Raw genomic sequence first — 18,352 nt, forward strand, 5'->3', positions numbered from 1 at the left:
GTAATGAATTACCTTCACATGTGAAATTATTACTCTGTATGATACTCAGTACTGCCAGCTCTGTGTATACTCTGCTCTTTGGGGGCCGTAGGTTCCTTTCTCCTTCTGAAATATCTGCTTCAGAGAGTCTTTTAAGGGTCGATGCATTTCTATTTCAATGCTGCTGCAAATGTCCAAGGCGCTGAAGAATGGATGAAACTGTACATTAAAAAAAAAAAAAAAAACCAAAAAAATCCAGCATCTCTCCTCCAGGAATGTGTGGTCTAAGGCCAGTGGAAAGATGCGTGGGAAGCATAAATGGGAGAGAGTGGGAGGGTCACTGTAATCTATAAAATCAGTAAATGTTATTTTCCTTTGAAAGTAGAAACAAACGGTTTGCTTTCTAAGCATAGCAGAGATTCTCAAGCAGGGGCAATTTTGCTCCCTCTGGGGACAATTAACAATGTCTAGAGATATATTTTTCAAGTTTATGTATTTATTTTGAAAGAGAGAGAGATAGCACGCAAGCAGAGAGGGAGAGAATCCCCTGCAGGCTCAGCACTGTCAGCACAGAGCCCAATGCAGGGCTCGAACTCACGAGCTGTGACATCATGACATCAAGAGGCGAAACCAAGAGTCAGGCGCTTAACCAACTGAGCCACCCAGGTGCCCCTAGAGACATTTTTAGTTGTCACAACTTGTGGGGGGGGGAGCGGGATTCAGGGTGCTACTGGCATCTAGTGGGTAGAAATCACGATGTCACTAAACATCTATCATGCAGGACAGCCCCTTCAGGAAAGAATTGTCCAGAATGCCATCAGTGCCACAGCTAACTAAGACCCGTGGGAGCACAGAACACCTAGGAACTGAACCACATCTCTAGTGTGTACTAACAGAGTTGGGTGATCATACACTTCTCAAGATGCTTTTTTTGTAAGCACTAAGCTGAACCTCCGCAAATTTACTGGCTGCGAAACATTGTTGCAAAATTCCCATTCCTTGCTTATCCTGAGCTATAAGAGGCCCACTGATAAGGGTTGCCTAGCTCCTAGGTGAAGTGCCCTTCACCCGGCTTCCCCCCATGACATCTTGCCTGACAATAGCACAATATGAACACCAGGAAATGGACATTGGTACAATACTAGCTACCGACTGACAATCTTATTTGGATTTTACCAGTTTGCTCAAGTTTCAACTAATTGAACATTAAAGAATGTATCCCTCCTCCCCCAAATAATCAACTTTATCCCTCTAGAAGTGCTTTCTATGGAAAGCAAGACAATAATCTTTCTGAGGCTAAATGATGCTAATTGCCAAGGATGCCAGGAAAGGAGGTTACTGGTAAAAAAAAAAAAAACAAAAAAAACAAAACCGAAACAACAACAACAACAACAAAAAACAAAACCAAAAAACAAAAAACTGGCTTTTAGTTTTATTAACAAACCTCTTCAAAACCGAGACCTAAATGATACCTTCTGGCTTGTAGTCCCTTCTTATTGTTTTTCAATTTGTCAGTTTGCAAGTCCCCCCCAATTCACGTATTAAACCTCATGGCAAAAGGCAACTGCTTTCTCAATCCCATGCCCCTGGCAAGGTGTGAGCGCTTGTAACCACCTACAAACGCTCTGTAGGGCCTTTCAGCCAACACACACACACACACACACACACACACCTTCAAGAGTCTTCTACAAATAAAAATAAAAGGGAAAACTCTGCCCCAGACCTATTTGAGGAAAGGCACTCTCTTCACCTCTTTCGCTTTCCAACTACCGTGACCTTCGGATGCAGGAAGTGATGAGCAGAGTACTGGATGCTGCCTTCACCCTCCGCCTCCTTCAAGAGCCACAGCCAAGAGGCTGTCAAGTTGTTCTAGCCATAAAATGAAAACTAGAAGACCAAAGGATGGCCAGAAAAGGCCCTGGCAGACAGGGCTCTAGCACAGACTTCTAGAACGCCATCCCAGAAGGCCAAAGTCCAGTGGAAGAGAAAGCCTCAGACCATGAGTCAGAAGAACTGAGTTCACACGTGTTGGCCTTAGGAGGCGGGGCCTTTGGGAGGTGACTGGCTCACAGGCTGGAGCCCTGGCGTAGGGGATGTGTGCTCTTATAAAAGAGACCCCAGGGAGCTTTCTTCTGGTCTCTGCCATGTGAGGACAACAGGGAGGAAGGAAACCTGACCGTGCTGGTGCCCCGATCTCAGACTCCCAGCGTCCAGAATTGTGATATATAACTGTCTGCTGTTTGTTAGCCACGTAGGATGGATGGTGTCGTTATAGCAGCCCAGACTAAGACAGAGGCCTCGGGGACAGCGCTGAACTGATCTTCAGACTCTTTATCAGGAAAATGAAAACATCGGTACCAATCCTGCTCCACACTGAAGGTGGTTGGTTGTGAAGGCCATCGGCGTGCTTGCTGGGAAGATGTCCCTCATAGGAGGAGAAACTTATAACGAGTGCGTACTCATCCAACGAAAGCGAATAAGGCTACGGCCACACACACCACCACGGATGGATCCCACAACTGCATCCCTGAGCGCAGGACGTTGCAAAAGAACAAAGAGGACGCAGTATACCTTTCGTACAGACAGGTCGAGTTATGCCGTCTACGTTGCTTAAGGACACACACTGATGTAGTCAGAGTGTAAATCAAACACATGGGAATGCAGAGTGTCTAGTTCGGGGCAGGAAGCACCCTGTGGGTGAAGGAGCAGGGCAGGCATTGGGGTCTAACAGGACCAGCAATATTATATTTCTCAACCTTGGCGGGAGGCTGCGTGAGTATTCCTGCCACTCACTATTCATGATACATTTTTGCGTGTTTTTAACACTTCAAAAGGGTCAAGATGGTTTTTTTTTTAAAGTTGTCTATCCTCACCGAAAGAGGGCTTAAGTGTGGAAGACATCGTGCTGGTCGAGTCCCCGGGGCCCGTCGGAATGGGGCTCTCGTGCTTTGTGACCCTGTGCAGTTTGCTTAACTGCTCGGCTGCTCTGGGCTTTCGGGTCCCGTCTGTCAGGAGCACCTCCGTCATAACACCTGGGAGGCTTAAAGGAGATAATGTTTGAAGCCCACTTACTGCCATACTTGACACGTAATCACCTCTCCGTGAAGGTTAGACAGAAGCTACTGCACAAAATGCATGGGGCTGGACGGTCACCGGGATGGCTCATCGATTGAGAGCGGAGCAGCACTGTGTGCCAATAAAATAGATGTTTCCATCTCCCGGCCACTGCAACGTAATATTCAGGACACAGAGTAATGTTAGTATCCCAACCCCAGATTTATGGGCCGATCTTCCTCGGATAACTGGGGCCGCTCCACTGGAACATCTTGTGGAGATACAGTTGAGTCTTTGTTTGGATTCTTGCCAATAGCCATAAAAATTCTTCACCACTCAGTAAGGTTATGTATTATGGCCATGTAGGCATTTTGGCTATCAGAACTTTCGCTGTTTGGGCTGTGCCAGATAAACTTGAACACGAGACACCTTCAACAGTTTCAAGATTTATGGCAACAAATTCCAACCTCCTGGCCCCAGGCCCAGGCAAGTCATGTTCCTTGCCACCGTATAATGTTACCTCGTGTGGCCAACTCACAAAGCAAGGTGCCTAGAACAATGGTAGGCTTCACTGCCAAAACTACCAGCAAATGGAGCCCACTTCAATGGCCATGAGCCCCAGTTCTAGTTCTCCGTTGTCCCGCATTTGAGTCAACGTGGAGAAGTGTTTCTTTGCGTGGTGCCCTCACGTGACTGTGTTACAACTTAACAGAGACTTGCTGTCTTAAAACAGTCCAGTCCTCTTGAGTCGGGCAGCGGGCTGCTGGGATTTCTTACTTCACAAAGAGGGCAGAAGTGGATGGATCCCCGCTCGAAGCCTCAAGTGGCCTAACCGAGGTGAGACTGCCCTCCACCTGCCATGCGCCGGCCTGCCCGTCCTGTGTTTCACTCCGTTTTCAGAATGAAAGTACCTCTCTATCCTGAAACAGCACAATCCTCTCAGCCTTTTCTTGGGTCTATAAATTCGCTTTCTACATGTAGGTCTGTGAAGCACAGCCTTGTTGATCCGACATCTGGAACTACTCAGGTGGTTTGTCTCTGCTGACTTTATGAACAATAAAAGCAAACCACTGGGTGATTCCTGGATATTTAAACTTGGGGCCTGGGCATCGTGGCCTCGCTGCTGACAAACACAAGATTTTCATTTTCCCTGCTGGATCCAAATGCCACAAATGTGGTTGTGTTCGCCTTGAAAATGGGCCGCTTGTGTCTAAGATATAATTTTAGAGCTGTGGGGGCACATACCTCAGAATTTCCAGCGTCCTTGCAAATCGGAGGTCTGTCCCCGAACCCAGGGATAGTCTCACTGTAAAGAAACAGACTAAAGTTGATGGCTGGCTAACTATAGTTTCTGTCCAAACTGAGAAGAAACCTATCAAACTACTGGGGAAAGCCCAGAGTCCACCCCACTCCTGGGACTACTTAATCGGTAGCATTTTTCATTCCACAGAAAAACACTTCTCTGAAGTGATCCTGAGCTGTTTGCAGCCAGTATGCAAATTTATAAATATCCTGAGAAATGTCATCAGAATCAAAGAGAATAAGTCCTTACGGCCCGAACTAAGAAAGAAAACAACTACGTGGATTAAACTGGGAAATGTAGAAAAATGTGTGATTCTGCTGTGAAAATATCACCTAATGGCCACAATGGATTAGAAGCTGCTATAAATAATGCTGTGCCAAATATCTTCAGATGGTAACATACGTGGCTGGTTAAGAGTCTCAAACGATGCACCAACAGAACGTTAAACGTGGACCACCAGGAACGATGCCAGCCTGTTCCATGGAGGCTTGAAAATGCAGACCCAAACAAAGATATTGTGGTCCTTCTAGCAACTCACTGAGTCATAAATAATCCCTCATCTGTACACAGACGGTATTCAGACAGGCAACTTGGCAAAACAGTAGTTTGGAGGTGGAGTCCCCTCCATTTCGTTCTATGATCTTTTCAAAATCATGGATACCGTAGATACTTTCAAAGGCTTACGTTTGCCCCTTTTGACAAGGCAGCAAGGCTTCTCCAGAACCTTCTTCCTGCCTAATCTGCAGGTGTTTCCTGCATCTCCCCCGTCCTCACCATGCTCCAGGTAGGTCTGTGAAGTATGGAAGTACTTGTCTCCATTATGTCCTTTTTTTTTTTTTTTTTAATTTTTTTTTTCAACGTTTATTTATTTTTGGGACAGAGAGAGACAGAGCATGAACGGGGGAGGGGCAGAGAGAGAGGGAGACACAGAATCAGAAACAGGCTCCAGGCTCTGAGCCATCAGCCCAGAGCCCGACGCGGGGCTCGAACTCACGGACCGCAAGATCGTGACCTGGCTGAAGTCGGACGCTTAACCAACTGCGCCACCCAGGCGCCCCTCCATTATGTCCTTTTAAAAGGTCAACTGTGTCTTATCACAGGGTCTTTCTATTTGGACCTCCCTATGTTCCTTCCCACTTCTCCGCATGGTCAACTTCAACACATTCTAACATGATGTCACTTCCTCAGAGAGGCCTCTGATCATTCAGTCCAAAGGAGTCCTGGCCACCCCACCACATGATCCTCAGTATCTTATCATCCTGTTTATTTCCTTCATAGAGCTGCAGGGGGTGGGGTCAGGGAAAGAATCGGTGTGGGAAACATGGCTGACCAAGTATTTGGTGTGGGCCAAGTTTCCCAAGGCCTTCGGAGTCTGCAAAGGCATTTGGATGGTACCTGGGGAGTAATCTAGCATCAGAGTGGGATCACATCGCATTGTGGACAGGAGGTGATGCTGAGGGGACCGGAGGCAGGGAGCTCTTCAAGAAGTCACTGTAGTAGTCCAGTCAGAGAGGTGATGACCCATACATAATGCCGCAGAGACGTGTTGAAGGAGAGGAGAGGAGAGGAGATAAAGACGGGTAACTCAATTCCGGATCCCAAGGCACTTATCCAGTAGGGGGTAAAATCTAATACTGAAATAATTGCACTGCAGAGCCTCATAAGGAAGAAGGCCAAGAGAGACACCTCAAAGGAGGGGGGTTCCCCATGAATGGTCCTCCTTAACTGATGTCATTTCCGCCCTCCTGCTATTAAAGCAGCCCTCTCGTTCATTCCTCCTTTGAGCCTCGTGACTTGTCTTTTCAATTTCAGTAAAGTTTGATTTGATCTTTTGTTTTTTTTTTCGGTTTTCCTTTTGAAATGAGATCTGTCTTCCAGATTATTCAACAAGATTCCAAAGCGTAGCTTATGGAGGGCTAAGCTCTAGGTCTCTTAAAGATCGAGCACAAACACGAAAAGGTCGACATTAAAAATAAATAAATAAATAAATACATACATAAATACATAAATAAATAAATAAAAGCATGCTGATTTTCAGTTGCTAAATCCGACGTGAAAATTAAAAAGGAAAACAAGTAGTTATCTGCCGTAAGTGCCCTTTCTTTTACTAGATAAAGACGTGAACATAACTTGCTCTACAGATTAAGTCAATGCATACCCAGATGGCAAAGAGAAAGCAAAAAAGGCCACAGAATACAAGTCACCGTAGATAGTGATTATATATGCACATGCGGCAAATGGCCAATTGGTACTATTACAGCATCCGGTTGAATATTTGCCAAAAAGAAAAAATTATTTTAGACCCAGCACTTAACTCTCATTATCGGTGATATAGCTTGAGAACTCCTCACTAAGTAATCACAGGATAATCTTATTAATTGAAGCTGTGTTAGGTTCAACTGCTAATTGCTTTTCACTCCATGACAATTACATTGCTGACGGCAATGCAGATCGAGACCATTGTAAATAAATTTCAGCTAACAAAGGAGGTGATGAGACCCAAGGTGACAGATCAGGCCCGGCTTCCTTCTGATCTCTGATCTTCTACTTATGAGCCACGTGACTCTGGACAAGTTACTAGCCCTCTCTGAGCCTCAGTTTCCTTATCTGTAAGATGGCGTTTATAATAATATTTACTTTCTAGAAATGTCGGAGAGATGAAAGGAAATTTGTACGATGTGACTTTTGTATATTAAACTTCTCAGTAGATGAGAGTTTTCTTTCTCTTCAGGACCTCAACGAACTGGTGATACCCGGTGCCTCAGTTCCCCCCTGTTAAGCTGGCCACAAGCACATAGTCACTGCGGCAGGGGGAGAAGTGTGATGCTGAGTGAGATGAAAACCAGGCCATAGTTTCTTTCCTACCCCTCTCTTAGCGAATATTGTTAATTGCCAAAAAATTTGCTGGCTGTCATTCTAAGGGCCATATAATTTCTATGTTTTTCAAAAACTAAGGGCAAGTCAGATGAGTTCATGAGGCTTTAAACATTTATTGCTTATTACTTCGGCAGAGCATGAAAAAAACAAATAGATGATATAATAATTAATTCAAAATTTTGGTTTAATTAACGCTACCTGGCACGAACAGAGACAGTTGTGGGGCTGGAGAAATGTTTCTTGTGTCTAATAAATAAGCCAAAGAGACTTTATGGCTACACAAATCATTTATACTGAACACCGGTTTAATAGGTTGGCAACTGCCTTTTAATAAGTAGAAAGTATGAAATGTAATGGAGAGCTTTAAAAAATGTGTGAGTCTATACACTTACCAAGGAATGTCTCCCTTTTTATAGTCTTTCGTAGATTCTAGAGCACTTCCCTTTGCATGATCTCATTGAAGCCCCATTATGGCCTTTTCAACCCATTTAATGGATGAGAGCACTGAGGTGCAAGAGGTTAAACAACTTGGCAGCTGCTAAATAGCAGAACCTGGGTCTCGGATGACGTCTTCCAAAGCCGAGTCTTGGGATTTTCTTGCTGCCACAGAGTTACTTCTGTGTGATCTCGAATACCAACATCAGAAGATAAGAGCTAGTAATAATATGGGCTGAGTTGTGTCCCCCCGAGAATTCATGAAATTCAAAAGTCCCACTCCCCAGTACCTCAGAATGTGCCGGTCTTTGAAGATAGGGCCTTTCAAGAGGCGATTAAGTGAAAATGAGGCTGTTAGGGTGGGCCCGAATCCAATCTGACGGATGCTCTCATAAGAGGAAGAAATGTGGCCATATAAAGAGACACCAGGAATGTGCTCACACAGAGGAAAGGCCATGTGAAGACACAGCAAGATGGCGGCCATCTGCAAGCCCAGAAGAGGGTTTTTGGAAGAAGCCAACCGTGCCAACACCCAGATCTCGTGCTTCTGGCCTCCAGAACTGTGAGAAATAAATATCCGTTATTTAAGCCCTCAGTCTGGAGTATTCTTTCATGGAAGCTCTAGTAAGCCAATACATAGCCATACCAGACCAAAGAGAGTTACACCAAAACCACCATTAATAAATGAACAATGGATGTAACCATATTTGTTTCAGGTTAACGCATCTCTCTCCCTCTCTCCTTCCTTCTCTCTCCCCTCTTTCTTTCTTTCTCTCTCTCTCTCTCTCTCTCTCTCTCTCTCCATAAATATATATACATTTTCACCCTGGGATATGTATCACTCGAGGTCCAATCAGGATAAGGAAACTACAGTAATTTGAACCAGAAAAGTTTACTATAAAGAGTTATTCACTACCAGATAGTATTGGAATAATGGGGGATTGGCTGCTAATGGATAAATAGAACTCTGAGGAATATAGGAGTAGCAAGTATAAGAAGTATAAGGAGGAGCCACTGTCCCTGGGGCTGGTGTAGACAACCCAAGGAAGAGCCCCCATCTACCCAGCCCACCATCAGGGCTGAGATCCAATTTGTTGGAGAGACCACTGTCTCGGCTCACTGGACGGCAGGCAAGTCCCTGTGGTGCCATGCCTGAGGAACTTGCCAGTAATCTGCCTTTTAGGGTGCCTTTACCGTACCTCACGTAGCAACGTCTCACTGGAGGTATTCCATCCCAAAATTGTCCTGGCCACTGAGCAGAGTAAGCTCAGGCTACTGGGATCTGGCTACCGGGTGCTGCTGGCCACATACATGGCAGGAGCTGTGCACTGGGCAAGCCACAGGCACCCCTGGAACCGGGTGCTTGAAAAGTCCCGTGGGGTGCAAAAGCCAGAACCAGAAAGCAAAACACCTTCCTCCTGCAGTGTCTCTCTGGCGCCCTCTATGCACAGAGCTTGCTATTACGCTAGCTGGCCAAGGAGAACATTTTTAAGGGCTCTTGAGTTTCCCCAGAGCAGGCGGTTAAGGGTGAATTTGGAGCTGGGAGGCAATACATTGAAAATCGGCACAGGATGAGTCCCAGTTGTGCCTCACGGAGTGAGATTTTTGTCATACTCGGGCAGCGATACAGAGTCTTGAAAGAGGAAAGGAAGGAACAAATAGTGGTGCACCATCTGAGGGAACAGGTTAGCGCCGCTCAAAGCCGCGTATCCTTAGCTGTAATCTCTTGCCCCAAACAAGGGATACGTGCTCACAAGGTTGTACCCTCTATAACACGAGCCAACTGCAGCATGGTGTTCCTGGATTTTCATCTCAATTTCCTTGTTCGTAGAGTTATGTTTGAATCACAATATTTACAAGTTAAATATTTAAAGCCTTAGTCATCTCAGAATGAGCAAGTACTTAGGGCCAATATGTTTCCTTCTTAATTAACTCCAAACTAGTTCCACCATTAACTTTAAATGGTAATTATCTCTAAAGATTTTTAATTATTGAGAGGAAGAGCTAGACCAAAAACTTCTCCAAACTGAGTCTTAGATAACGTGATGTCAGGATCCTTTTCTTTTAGCCTTCCTGGAAGGTTCTGGTTCTGCAAGCAAGTACGACACATCTCCGAGAAACTTAGCAAACACTTATCGACAATGAGTCATCGCCATATGATGGGGGAGCTGAATGAGACATTGGAGACCATTCAGGGATTTTTACCTTTCCTTTCACAGATGGGGAAACCGAGTCCCAGGGATCTTTGCCCCAAATCGCATGACTACTGACTGGCCACACTGGAACCAAATCCAAGGTCTTACAATTTTCTCTGAATTTTCTACATGGCCAGCTCAAAAAGACACTATGCCGCACCCTGCGTTTTCTGGAATAAAGCAGAGAATGTGGGGAAGGAAGAAAAGGGGAAAGAATCAAGTAAAGCTTGCTTCTTGCTGAGATTGTCCTGGGTGCCCTGCTGGAATTTCCCTTGGAAGAGGTAAGCTGGAGAGAAACCAGTTTTCCTGTTCCTCTTTCTCCCCAGTGGCCAGCGGCTGCAGTGATCATACACAAAACACTTGAAATGTCTGAATTCTAAAAGGAAACATCTGAAGGCATAATTTTGTCTTCGTGTGATGTAAGAGGCAAGAATGTGGATCATTGGCTTTTCTCTGTTTTGCTTTCTGGTTGTTTACTTATTAATTTATTTTTGTCTTTGGTTGTGGGAGTCTTTTGGACATGTAGAAAGCCGTCTGCTTGGGGGAGACACCTATGTAAAGAACATGCTGATGGTGAGAATTATGAACTAGCTGTAAGAATATCATTTTCGCATCTCTCAGACTTACCCAAGAATTTGGATGCAACAAGGATGCTCATTGACTATTCGTATTTTTAAACCATCGTAAATATGTTTTTTTTTTTTATAGAATCGTGAGTTTTGAGTTAGCCTTTTAAAGATCAATTGAAGTATATAATTCATAAATACAGATGTGCTAGAACATTAGGCTATTCTAAAAAAATATACATAAGCCTTAACTTTCGAAGGGGGAAAAACAAAAAAAGGATTTTCATCCGTAGACCTGGAGGAAGGGGAAGATGCCATTTTTGAGATTGTCCCAGCTCTGTTACTTTATTAATGAGGAAATTAAGACCTAGTCCGGGCCACCTGACTTTTATGCTGTCGTCCAGGCATTTAGAGGTCGGACAGTTGTTCAACTGAAATGTGTGTGTTGATGGTGTGCCCTCTTTCAATCATCAGCACGGCACCGGCACCCCCCACCCCCCACCCCTGCCCACAGACTTGTAACTTCACATTTGGGACATTTAGGGTGGGAAGAATCAGAGTAGCTTGTCACCATTCAGTGTCAAGGCTCCGTGTTCTCCAGGGAACTGTCAACATCTGTTGGTTTTGGGTTTCTTAGAGAAATAGACTGGGCACAGTAATCTTACTTAAGGAAAGAAGTTATTTGGGTCATAAATGCCCTCATTATAAACTAGGGATAAGAAGAGCCAAACTTGCCCACACTCAGTATAAAAATTAGTAACTGGCTGTGCTGAGGGGCATGGAGTAGGGGGTTGGAAACAAGATTTATAGCCTGTTCCCTTTGAGATATCATTCCTATGACTTCAGTGACACCCCTTAGACGTGGGAATCTTGTGAGAGTCAGTTTTAGGAAGTGTAATCATTTTGTAAAAGCGTTAAACTTTATTTTTACTTTTTTAGAGAGAGAGAGAGGGAGCATGAGTGGGGGAGAGGGGCAGAGAGAGAGAGAGAGAGAGAGAGAATCCCCAGCAGGCTCCACACTCAGCGTGGAACCCAATGCATGCATGGCTTTACCCCCACAGCCCTGGGATCATGACCTGAGCTGAAATCAAGAGTCGGACGCTCAACCGACTGAGTCACCCGGGCGCCCTAAAAGTGTTAAAGATTTAAAATTAGATGTAAGAAGGAAATCATTGAGTTTTCCACCGTCCTCTGTCTTGTGTGTGTGTATACACATACACACATATATCTGCCACCCCTGCTCTTTGCTCCCCCCTCACTTTTCCATTGGAGGTATTTGTACAGGACTGCCATCTACAGAAAAAGAAACTTTTCTCCTGGTACCCAGTGGCATCTAAGTTTCCGACTGCTAAAATAAATACATGTCTCCCTGCATCCAGCTGTCTCAACAGGCCGGGGCGCTGGTGGACTGCAGAATCTTTCCTTCTCCTCCTGGAGGACTGGGCATAGGACCCAGCGGGAAAATGGACCCAAGAACCTTGCCCATGCAGCAGCCATGCCAGAAGCACCAACTAAATCTAAAAACCACAGATTCAATTAACTAATCCCTCTCCTAGGATTGCCAAGAAGAAATAATCTTGTCAACCACCCCCTTTGCCGTGAGCCCTGATCCAAAGCTCAATATGCTTTTGATTTTCCTAGAGCCTTCAAAAAAAAAAAAAAAAAATGTTATTTCAAGGCCACTCCCTGTTTTCCACATTCTTGACAGAGGTATGTTTTTCATACTCTCCACAACACTTTACTGATGGGACAGTGTTTGTTTTTAATTTCTGTACAGTATTTTTGTTGGTCTCATCGATGTTTTTATAATTAATTGAACACACAGACCCAGACTCGTCATAGAGGGCATTGTGGGTAATTACATCCCAGGAACTGTTTTCCTGCTGAAAATATGTAAGATTCATCTCCCTGTTCTTTTCTAGTCACCCGAGAACCACAGCAGCAGCAAAGATATGAAATGCCATCTTGTGAAAGAACATCGAAGACTGGTTAGTGACATCCCCCCCTGTCAACCACGATGGAGACGTGAGCTTTGTTACAAACTTTATGCCTCGATCATATGAGCAGGATCACAGCTTAAAGCACATGTAGACGGGATCTGCAAAGCGTTTGCCTCTCCATCATTTTCTCTCTTCTCTGTTTTCTCTGCACTTCGCCGGCACATGACAATTGGGTCATCGGCTGATTTACCACAGGGGCGACAGGGCACCGCGGGTCTCTACGATGGCTGCCTTCGGCTTTTATCAACAACAGCCAAGGACACAAGAAAGTTCCCCGTTATGAAATTACCTTGAGCGTGATGAGAGTTTCATCGGTTAAAGAAAATTTAAGTGAGGGGCGCCTGGGTGGCGCAGTCGGTTAAGCGTCCGACTTCAGCCAGGTCACGATCTCCCGGTCCGTGAGTTCGAGCCCCGCGTCGGGCTCTGGGCTGATGGCTCAGAGCCTGGAGCCTGTTTCCGATTCTGTGTCTCCCTCTCTCTCTGCCCCTCCCCCGTTCATGCTCTGTCTCTCTCTGTCCCAAAAATAAATAAAAACATTGAAAAAAAAAATTAAAAAAAAAAAAAAAGAAAATTTAAGTGAGAAGACGGCACCCCAGGGTTACTACAAACACAAATTCTCTTCAGACGTTTCTGAGTATTAACTGATGTGGTGCTGACAGCAATTTTGAGGATTTAATTTAGGACGCTATTTTCTTTTTCTTTTTCTTAATGTTTATTTATTGAGAGAGAGAGAGAGAGAGAGAACACACAAGTCAAGGGGAGGGGCAGAGAGAGAGGGAGAGAGAGAATCCCAAGGAGGCTCTGCACGGGCTCTGTGCCCCCCGATGTAGGGCTCGATCCCTCGAACCGCGAGATCGCGACCTGAGCCGAAACCAAGAGTAGACGCCCAACCCGCTGAGGCATCCAGGGTGCTCTTTTCTTTAGTGAAAAATGCTACTTATTTGGAGAGTGGCTCTGACTGCCTTGGAGGTTGAATGTGAAGAGAAAGCCTGCAAGGACAGGGCCAATCAGGCACTGGTCATGTACCCACATAACTCGCCTTAAAATCGGGAGCTGACCTACTGGCTTAATGACCCCTGACCTCTGGGCTGAGACTTCCAGAACGTCCTTTAGTGTGCTTGTCATGGTGGCAGCTTTTGTTCACCTTCAAGTAGGAAGTTTTGAGACCCCGTTGAGAAGTAATGCTGATTTGTATGGAAACTTTCAAGTTGAAATTGTCTGTGGGTCTTTTTTTTTTTTTTTTTAATTTTTTATCTATTGTTGTTGTTGTTGTTGCTGCTTATAGAAATCTGAGCTAAAAGCCGGGCCTCTGCTCCCCGCCGCTTGGGTTTAATAACAAAACACAAAGCAACCATATAAACAGACCCTTTTTATCAACTGTAGGCCCCAACTTCTCCCTCCTCGAAACATGAGTCACTGGGGCCTAGAACTTACACCGTAAGCGGAAACCAGATACCCCTAGAATCAGAAGTATCTCCAGCACTAATTGGATTAGAAATCACGAAGCATACTCTCAGGCCGGAGCATTCAAATCAAATTAGCCCCCATCTTGTTTTTTAAAAATAAAGACTTAGTGAGAATTAGTGCCTTGTGTGTACGTTATCATCAGAAGCCAATGAGGGGGGTAGCATGACTGGGGCCCCTCACGTTACCGGAACCCCGATACCACAAGATGCCCGTTTCGTTTCTGTCGGGCAAACCTGAGCTGGGATCTTAAAGGGCCACTGCTTAATTCCCCACGGAGGCGTAATTGCCAGGGGGCAAGTGGCAGTCCAAGAGAGGTGGCGACAGGCCCAAGACCTCACAGGGGTCTGGCAGCGGCACCTATGGGTGTCCGTACCCGCAGCGCTGGTGATCTGGGTACTGGCCTGGGTCAGCCAGAGCTCTGTGGTCGCCCTGGCCTCAAAATATCACCCGGGCCACTCGAGCGCCTCAACACAACCCGCTGGTGAAGGAGAACAGAGAACAGAAGCAAAGCAACCCAGCAGGGGATTTCTCCCTCCGGTTAGAAGGTAGGAGAATGGAAAAGACCTTTGTTCTTGGGGGAACAGCAAGAGAAACTCGGCAAAAATAAAAGTGGCCTTTTCAATCAGGCTGCTTAAAAGCGGTGGGATGCAGGAAACTCCCGGTGAACTGGATTCCAGAGAGAAGCGAGCTGGTGGGAAGGTCGAATCTGCAAGCGTCCCAACAAATCACCCAGCCGGTAGTATTCCCTCCCATGCTACCCCAGCTGAGGAGAAGAGCCAGAAAACAGGCCCCGTGGCGCTTGGACTCAGAAGCCCAGACAAATCTTAACCCAAAAGGAACTGCCAGCCTCTGGACTCCCAGCTTGACCCCTTCTTAGCTCAAATACTGGCAAGATCGGAAAGATAGATCTACGAAAAGAAATGACGATCACCTAAAAGTATAACTTTGGGAGTAAATATGAAAGACAGTGTTGATCAAAATATATTTAAAGGGTGATTTTAAAGCAAAGATAATGGCAATGTGCTGTGGGGGGTTATAACATACCCAGAAGTAAGATACATGACATCGTAGCACAAAAGACGGGGGCAGAAATGTGAACGGCCTGTTAAAACCTTACACGTAAAGTGGCGTAACGTTAACTTAGTGTATATTATATTCAGGATGCAAATTGTAGTCTTTGTGCAATCACTAAAAAAAAAAGAGTTGGTTGAGCATCCGACTCTTGATTTCGGCTCAGGTCATGATCTCACGGTCATGGGATCAAGCCCTACATCGGGCTCCATGCTAAGTGTGGAGCCTACTTGGGATTCTCTCTCTCTCCCTCTCTCTCTGCCCCTCCCCTACTGGCATGGGTGCTCTCTCTCTCTCTTTCTCTCTCTCTCAAAAGAAAGAAACATTAAAAAAGGAAAGAAAAGAATACGATATTCTCTCTCTCTCTTTGAGAAGCGAAGGGATGTGCCACCCAGATGTGCCTTCAGCATGCGGACACTCACCCCCTACCCCAGTTCTACAAGAGTTCACTACCACGGCTTCTTGCTGAATTTTTTTTTTTTTTTTTTTTTGGAGAATTGCCCTTGGCCCTGGAAAGCAGCCTCACCCAAGGTTACCTCCCTTTTCTGGGGGGCAGCCTGCATCCTAGAGGTCCAGCCTCTGTGCCTCAGCTGGGGAGGCTCCAGCTCTAGAGTCCGTGGTCGGATTGGCTAAGGCCCTTTGTCGCAACAGGATCGGGTTCAACTTCTCCCCTCGGTCTGCTTCCCCTCCCCCCACCCCTTTCAGGTGTCGGTCCCAAGACCAGTCCCCAGAAAGCATTGCACACAGTCTGTTTGCTGGGGAAACTGACCTATGGGCCCAGGTCACCTGCCAGCTGCTACGATGAAAACCTTGTCACCTGGGCTGAGTAGCTTTGCCCTTACCAAAATTTTCACTGGTGGTGAGCTGGGATGCCATACCTGGGAGTGGAACGCGCTGAAGGAATGCTCAGGTGTTTAGAATTTGGGGGAAATTGTAATTAGAAACACTATAGAATCAGATGGTCGCTGCTAGAAAGGATCAGTGCACTGGAGAAAGGCAGTAATGGACCATTGGTTGTTAATCAACGTAAGGCAAAGTAGGAACAGCAGAGGACCCCCGTCTTCGGCAACTGGAGGGCAGAGACGGCTGCGAGGCGGGCCCCGGATTTGACTATGGGAGAAGATGCGCCCAAAGGAGCAGGGGAGTCTCAATGCCAAGGTCAGGACTTTGTGGGGAAGGAGCGGGAAGGGGCTCCTTATTAAACATATTAATATTAAAACATTTAAAACCCCAGATCACCTGGAATTCTCTAGGCCTGAAGAAGCATCCTGCTCTTCTCCTTACAGGCTGCCAGCCTTTGCATGAAACACAGATGAGGCTCACTTTGTAAGACAACGTGTGACAACTCTCTCCCACGCCTCCCCTTGCTGCCCACAAACCTCCCAGCTCCCCTCCTGCCCCCAGACCAAGAACGAAGGTCCAGTCACAACAGAATCTGGCCAGGGAGGTGTAGTCCTGCTGGTGGAGGAAAGGGAATATAGCCCTGATATAGCTGTGGGTCCCAGCCAACGTGTGCCTGCAGGAGTCATGGGTTGTGTGTGGGAGTGGATGGTGAGGGCGCAGGGCATAGGAAGACTCAATGTGACGTTGGGTAGGGAGGGTGTATAGATATGGAAGTACTCTCCGTTGACACAGCATCTAACATTCTGGCAAGGGACCCAAGAGATGGAGCTGGTCCCCTACCAAGTTGGCTAAACCAAGTCAAGATGTCCTCATCTGTCATGGCAGATGGTGGGGGAAAGGATCCAAAGGCTTGGAAAAGTGGACAAGCTAGAGTGGTTACACTACGTAAAGCCAGAGAACCCGACAGCTGATACGTTCCGCAAGAAGGCCTGGAACAACGTTGCATTCGCCGAAGCAAAAGAATGCACTAAGAGGGCATCAAGAAGCTCCATGGGAGCTCTGCTCTGAAGGTCAAGGCTGTTGGTGGAGACCCTGACGCAGAACTGAGCTCCCTGGTAGCAACGAGGATGATAGAGGCCAGGGAGTAGCACTTACCATTAGACACAAGGTGAGTCAGTATAATTATCGTGATGAGCACCAAGGTGGGGCGTGGCAGTTAGAGGGATGTGACCCGCAGAGAGCGATGGAAGTGGTTAAATGAAGTTTGCATTCTGAGGGGAAAGACAGACAGGCAGCCAACGAGGGCATTGCACAATCTATACGGCCAAAATAAATCAAGGATGGATAATCGGGAGGCCAAGGGCAGCCCTCACAATGTAGTTAACAGTCCTTGTCCACTTTCTCACACTTGGAACAGACTGGAGGTGACGCTGGCTTTCCAGTTCTTCCTACAGCCATTTACTTGGCCATCTGGACTCTGCTCACATATTTGAGGATTTGTGGACATAGGTTGCTGCTGACATTGATATCTGAGGACCTGAAACATGATTATGCCTCCCATTAGGGGGTGAATATAAGGCCCAGATAATAAATAATGTCCTGGCTAAGGCCTGGTTCACCGTGGGTCCATTTGGGTCTACAGATCCACCCAGTAGTTATTTGCCCAGTCTCTGAAGATACCATTGGAATTGGTAAGTGGCAACTCCCCCTACACCCGCCACATAACACACATGTTGGTTCCTTGGCCTGTGGGGTTATGGTTATCATAGTAAGGAAGGCCAAGCGGAAGCCCCCTGGAATCTCCCTCCTCCCAGCCCCCCGCCAAGACAGTAAACCCCCCAAAAATGTTCATCTCGGGGGGGAAGTTGTGGAGAACCAGAAACACGTGAAGAATGCCGGGGTGGTGGCCCCATCCTATTTTAACATAATTCACCGGTTTGGTCCCTGCAAAATCCAGACAGATCCTGGAGGATTAATGTGAACTCGGCAAGCAGGAACCCCAGTTGCAGCTGTGAGGCTAGATGTGCTGTCTTTGCTAGAGCAGATTACGTGGCCTCGAGCACACGGAGTGGAGCCGTGGATCAAGAGAACGTACTCCTATCTGAAGGAGAGCCAGAAGCAGTTGGTATTCACAGGAGATAAACCGCCATATATATTTATGATCTTGACCCAGTGTTATCTTAGCCCTCCCACCCTTGGTCATAACGTGTTCTGAAGGGATCTGAGCTATCTGGCCATTGCACATACATCACATTTGTCTGTTACATCAATGACATCATCTTAGTCCAAACAGATAAGCAAGCAGTGGATATTGGAGGCTTTGGTCAAACACATGAACTCCTGAGGGTAGGAGATAAGCCCAGTAAAGATTTAGGGATCTACCACATCAGATCTGATTACCTGATGTCATAAAGTCTGGGGTGTGGCAAAGGCGGAGGGGAGTGGATTCACTGAAAAGAGGCCACATGGAACTTTCTGGGGAGATGGAAATACTCTATACTTTGGGGTGTGGATTACACTGGTGTGTGTGTGTGTGTGTGTGTGTGTGTGTGTGTGTATACA

At 46.3% G+C, this 18,352-nt stretch overlaps 1 long non-coding RNA gene across 1 annotated transcript in view; it reads left to right on the top strand.

Moving 5' to 3' along the window:
• Positions 1–12,506, top strand: part of LOC109492734 — a 61,297-nt gene extending 48,791 nt beyond the window's left edge. The window contains exons 3-4 of the long non-coding RNA XR_002146702.2: positions 9,868–10,124; positions 12,332–12,506. This is a non-coding gene — a long non-coding RNA (uncharacterized LOC109492734). The remainder of the gene's footprint in view (positions 1–9,867; positions 10,125–12,331) is intronic.
• Positions 12,507–18,352: the final 5,846 nt, after the last annotated feature.

This window comes from Felis catus, chromosome D2, assembly GCF_018350175.1.
Source record: "Felis catus isolate Fca126 chromosome D2, F.catus_Fca126_mat1.0, whole genome shotgun sequence".
Classification (NCBI taxonomy): domain Eukaryota; kingdom Metazoa; phylum Chordata; class Mammalia; order Carnivora; family Felidae; genus Felis; species Felis catus.